The following is a 5,404-nucleotide window of genomic DNA, read 5'->3' as shown; positions in this document are numbered from 1 at the left end:
CTCCCTGGGGGACAGACAACAGAAAAGTGGGTGAAGGGAGATGTCAAACAGTGCAAGATATGACAAAATAATAATGTATAAATTATCAAGGGTTCGTGAGGGATGGGGGAGCAGGGAGGGAGGGGAAAAAATGAGGAGCGGATGCCAGGAGCTTAGGTGGAGAGCAAATGTTTTGAGAATGATGAGGGCAATGAATGCACGCGTGTGTTTTACACAATTGATGTATGTATGGATTGTGATAAGAGTTGTATGAGCCCCTAATCAAATGATTAAAACAAACAAAACCCTCGCCCTCTTTCCCCAGCCCCGGATGACTTCTGGTAGCATCACCCCTCCCTTCCCCAATGCCCGACACTTACCGCATGGACAGGGTTGCACTGGTCTATAGGGCTCTTAAAATCCGTCCTCAGCTCATCGAAGGCAATGATCTGAAACAGAACATGCAGAGTCAAGGTGTTAGTGCAAAACTGAGGTCAAGTGTGCTCCCTCTCCGAAGCTTCCTATGGAGTTGGAACGTTGAAATGAAGAGGGCACTGATGAAAGGAGATTGGCCAGGGTGGTTACTGTTCCAGAAGCTGAAGCCAAATAAGCCTATGAGGTTGACGATACTCTTCTGTCTAGTGTTGTGTGAACTTAAAAACGTCCAAATGGACCGCATTTCTTAAGCCTCCTGGGCGTTACAAAAGGAGCCCTGGTGATGTGGTAGTTACACGCTGGGCTGCTAACCTCAAGATCAGGGTTTTGAAACCACTAGCCACTCTTCCGGAGAAAGACGAGGCTCTCTTCCCCTGCAAAAAGTTGCGGTCTCAGAAACGTCCAGGGCAGTTCCACCCTGACCTATAGGGTCGCTATGAGTTGGAATCGACTAGAAGGCAGTGACTCCCCACCCCACCCTACCCCCACACCTCCGTTTTTTGTGATTTACAAGAATGTGCAGAAGAAAGTTCTATGGTTGTGATAACAGACTGGGACTTGGATAACCAAAAGCCAAGCCCACTCAATTCCCACTCACAGCAACCCTGTAGGAAGGCCCAGAATTGTGCCATGCCCTTCCCAAAGCTGTCAGCTTCATGGGAGCTGGCTCTCACTTTAGTCTCCGGTGGTGCAGCTGATGGGTTTGAACAGCCAACCTTTGTGTTAGCAGCCAAGTGCTTTAACCACTAAGCAACCACGGCTCCTTGAGGCTTGCATAAAGACGTAGACAATTTTAAACTTCAAATCAGCAGTTTTGACTTCTCTGCCTACATAGAAGGGCCAGGTGCCATAACTAGTTCATGCTGGCAGAGATGTTGCTTAGGAGTCAAATGGGCAGAAGGCAGGCAGAAGAAAGGTTTAAAAACAAATAGCAGAGTTAACAAGAACAATAAGAATAAGTGGACTGGAAATGTCCAGTCTGGACACTTGGCTCCTGGGCAGTCATCGGGACTGTGGTCTGACGTTGAGTCCAGAAAGAGTCTCCCAGATGCAATGGCACATCCAGAGAAAGACCTTCCCGAGGGGTGAAGGTTCCCAAGCCCACCCCAGCCTGCCACCCTGGCCCCAGAAGGAGACAGGACAATATTCAGCCAGTGGCGTGTCCTCCCTTAAGAAGTGGAGTCTTTGTGTGCCATCAACCTATCTCTCCTAGACTGAGGTAAATGGACAGTATCAACTCCCCCACTCTCCACTAGGGCACATCCCAGGGGGCCACGCACACTTGGCAGAACTTCTGAAGCAATGAAGCCAGCAGCCACCACCCTCCCCCCACCACCGCCCCCCTGCCTCCCTGAGCAAACCACCTGAAGCACAGGGCTGAAGAACACGGAACAAGCGAGGGAAACAACTACTCAATCTCGACAAAGTGTAAGAAGGACAAAGCACTCGTAAGTCATCCTGATGTCAGCACTCCTGCAGTTTGTTGCCCGGTGATGGCTTGTGTGATGCTGGAAGCTATGTCACTGGTATGTCAGATGTCAGCAGGGGCACCCGAATGGTACAGGTTTCGGCAGAGTTTCCAGACTAAGAACAGACAACAAGAGGGGCTGGGCCGCCCTCTTCGGAGGAAGAAGCCGCTGAAAACCTGCCACCTAGCGGATGGCCCGGGCGTTCAGTGTTTCCTTCTGTTGTGCACAGGGTTGCTATGGGTCGGAGCCAACTCCGAGGCACCTAACACCAACAAGAGCACGGAGTTAGAGGAAAGCTCCCGATGGTTTGTATCCAACAGGGCATCTCTATATCAGCCTTTAGCAGACAGGACAGGATCCAGCCTGAACAGTACAGGAACAAGAAACTCACGACTTCCCAAAGATGTTCATTCCACATCCGGCCTCCTGGAATGAATGCATCGCCTTCCGGTATTGAACCAAGGCTGTCTGCTTCCCTGCAGCCTCCATCCTGTGTCAGCTAAGACCAGTAGGGCCTAGATTTGGTTTCTAGCCTTTTGAATGATTGGGGGACAGGAGAAGGGATTTTTCAGGAGGTGTCAAGATGATATGGAATTCAAATTCCAGCATCCATAAATAAAGGTTTTTTTTGAACACTACCACGTTCACTCATTTGCATACCGTCTGTAGCCGCTCTCTTACTATTGCAGCAGAATTGAGTATGTGCAGTCAAAGCAGATGGCCTGACAAGCAAAAGATATTTACTATACGGCCCCCTCCTGCCTCCCCAAGGGGGTAGGGGGAGTGGTAACCCCAAGTTAGTCCCTTATTTACCCAAGGAAACTGCCTTGTCCAATATGGTGGTCACTAGGCACGTATGGATGGCTATTTACATTTTGATTGCAATACATTCAAGCTAGATTAAAAGTTCAATCTCTAGCCTCATGCGTCTAGCAGCTTATTATTAGACGATGCAGATATCAGACATTTCCACCATTGGAGAAAGCTTTTGGGAGGCACTGCTGTGGAAGTCACTTCTCCATGAAAACTTCTTCCCCAAGAAAACCCTTCAACTGGTCTCAGCATTCATGACCCCACCAAGTCCTTCCCTACAAGTTAGATCACTATCACTGTTCTTTACATAAACTCATTCTACGGTGCCGTGTCCTCCTGATCGCCCTTCCTTCGCATTACCACCTACTAACGCCCATCCTAAGAACCAAACACCACATCGAAAACTGGCCGCACAGAGTAAGACTCCTTCCCCACCTCTACCCCTGTAGCTTATACCTCTGTTAATACAATCAAATGGGATTAGCTTTTCGTGACCATATCGCATCACAAGTGTTATACTGAACTGGCCTTGCCTGAAGTCCTCATGGTCAACCCTCACGGTTAGCCCTACTCATTCCTCCCTACTCGGTTTGATCCGTTGGTCCAATGTATTAAGACATGATCTCCCAACTGCAAATCCTAGTTCGTATCATGTCTTCAGTATCTATAGCCACCCAACCCACTGCTTCCATTGAATTACAGGGCTCTGTATAGGACTTCCGACACTGTACATCCTACCTGGTGCAGAAAGCCTGAACTTCCTCCCACTAGTGGTTTTGAACTGCTGACTTTGCAATTAGTGGTCCAATGCTCCCCCAACAGCACTGACATAAAACCATGGGGAAATCCCTAAATTCACCATTCCTGGCTGCCCACCCATTAGGCTGACACCAGCACTCTTTGGGATGACCATTTATCCAGTTATACCTGGTGACGCATTATATTTTATTGTATTTGCTATGCATTGCATTTTATTACTATGTTTTGGTCCAGCCAACCGAAGCTGACATACTCAGGGAGGCTGGGAGCACAAGGAGTAAGTGAGCCAGGACCCCTCAGATGGTGAGCATGCAGCTGTTAACACCCATCTCCGGTCCTGCGTGCTGGGTTGTGTGCTCACAGATGTCAGAGAGAGTGGGCTGGGGTAAATGGAGCAGAAGCAGCTGGTGTTTGAAGACACCCCTGGGGATGTCAAGCTGTTGGGAGAATCTGAGAGGTGACAAGCCAGTGTGCCTCAGCTCCTGACCTTGAAGGTGGCATGGAGAATCTCAGCACATCGGGTGACAGGTCTTTCTGAGTGCTTTTCCCACTTGCTTGCTTTTTAAAAAATTATTTTCATATCAATTTTTAAACTTTTGTTGAGACTTACTTTATATTTAGCAATGAGGTCTATTTTCCAGAAACATTCTATGTATGCTTGAAAAGAATATGTGTTCTGCAGTTTGGGATACAGGTTATAGGTAGGAGTAAAGCTATAGGTATAAATATGTCCATGAGATCTAGCTGAAAAATACTGATATTCAATTTGTATTTTACTCTACCTCAGACACCCTACATGGGTTATTCAACTAAAAACAATAGCTGTTTTTTCATTTGTCTGAAAATACCTTTTATAGAGAATCTTTTCTGGGGGGAAGAGGGTATATTAGTTTAGCAGGCACAAAATTTCAAGCTAACAGTTTTGCTCTGCTTCAAGATGTTATTTCACTGTGTTCCGCTTCTGTTAATTTTGAAGAGTCAGCAACTGGCCCACTGTCCATAACACAGATTTCCCTGCAGCAGTTCTCAGCCTTCCTAACGCCGCAACCCTTTAATATACAGTTCCTCGTGTTGTGGCAACTCAACTCCTCAACCATAAAATTATTTCCGTTGCTACTTCACCACTGTCATTTTGCTACTGTTATGAATCAGGCGACCCCTGTGAAAGGGTTGTTCAATCCCCAAAGGGGTCACGACCCACAGGTTGAGAACCACTGCTCTATAGCTTCTATCAAGTATGTTATGGATTGAATTATGTGCCCCCTTAAAAACACAAGGAAAAAAATACAAGGAGGCTTCAAAAAGTTTGTGGCAAAGTGGAATAAAAAAAAAATAGAGTTCCCCATGAACTTTCTGAAGGCCCTTTGTATGTGTTGTGCATCCTAACCCCTAAATACTGTGGGAGCAATCCCATTTGGAAATGGGAGCTCCTTTGTCATGTGAAGGAGGGCGTGTCAGTGCACCAGATGCGTCTTAGTTTGGGTGACAGTTTGCAAAGCAAACCGGTGTCCCACGCCACCACCGTCCAAGCACATTCTGGTGTGTGACACAGCTTGCGCCCAAGGGTGCTTTCTGCAGATGGCACGACAATGTCCACAAGGAGGGGAAGAGCTGTCAGCAGCTGCACCCCCAGGAATCACTCACCAACGAACTGTTCCGCACGTGGACATGTTCTTAGGAGGGCCCAATCGCTGGAGAAGGACCTCGTGTTTAGTAAAGCAGAGGGAGAACCAGGAGACCGGCGGGGGATGGCTTGAGACAGAGGCTGTAACAGAACAGCCACAGTGAGGGTGGGGCAGGGCTGGGCAGTGTTTTGCTCTGTTGTACACAGCATCGCTGTGAGTCAAAACTGACTGACTCGAAGGACATTGGGCCTCCACTCAAGTACTCCCTCAACACAAGAATACTTTCTTCTAGTAAATTGGCATTCTATGATGCTCACCTTCCCG

General features: G+C 47.8%; 1 long non-coding RNA gene across 1 annotated transcript in view; it reads right to left on the bottom strand.

Annotated features, from left to right (window-relative positions):
* LOC123522576 overlaps positions 1 to 5,404 on the bottom strand; it is an 89,281-nt gene that overhangs the window by 6,710 nt on the left and 77,167 nt on the right. The window contains exon 2 of the long non-coding RNA XR_006680823.1: positions 360 to 428. This is a non-coding gene — a long non-coding RNA (uncharacterized LOC123522576). The remainder of the gene's footprint in view (positions 1 to 359; positions 429 to 5,404) is intronic.

Source organism: Echinops telfairi, unplaced genomic scaffold, assembly GCF_000313985.2.
Source record: "Echinops telfairi isolate 266 unplaced genomic scaffold, ASM31398v2 ScPeMD7_7424;HRSCAF=8462, whole genome shotgun sequence".
NCBI lineage: Eukaryota > Metazoa > Chordata > Mammalia > Afrosoricida > Tenrecidae > Echinops > Echinops telfairi.
The sequence above is the reverse complement of the archived record's forward strand: the minus strand, read 5'-3'. Positions and strand labels throughout refer to the sequence as shown.